We start from the raw sequence: 512 nt of genomic DNA, 5'->3' as shown, positions 1-512 counted from the left end.
GGGAGAGGGACTTGATCGGGGGAGGGGGAGGGAAATGGGAGGCGGTGGTGGGGAGGAGGCCGAAATCCTTAATAAATAAATTTAATTAAAAAAAATTTAATTAAAAAAAAAGAATCAAATTTGGACCAAACAGCAAAAACAAGTATACTTGGAAGTCTTTATGGTGGCTCACAGACTCTGATTGGTAGCTAAAGACTGAAACGGGGAGCAATAAGGCATTAGAGACATTTTGGGGATCCAGGAAGCGAAACTAAGTTGCCTTCATTCGAATCAGCATGTCATCAGTGCCTTAAGCCACCAACTCCTTCGGTGACCTTGTGATACGCATGTCCCTGTAAGGATCAGATGGGTGTCTCTGGGTCAGGGTGACTTGTTACCCTACCAAGACTATGTTTGCAGGGTAGCAGACACTTCATGGGTAAAGTAGCTGCTGACACTGGAACAGTGACTCTCTCACACTTCCCTGAACCCTGAAAATGCTGGGGCTGGTGTATGGTGTAGTCTCTTCTTCT

Source organism: Microtus ochrogaster, chromosome 1, assembly GCF_000317375.1.
Source record: "Microtus ochrogaster isolate Prairie Vole_2 chromosome 1, MicOch1.0, whole genome shotgun sequence".
Taxonomy (NCBI): domain Eukaryota; kingdom Metazoa; phylum Chordata; class Mammalia; order Rodentia; family Cricetidae; genus Microtus; species Microtus ochrogaster.
Note: the sequence above shows the minus strand (reverse complement) of the source record.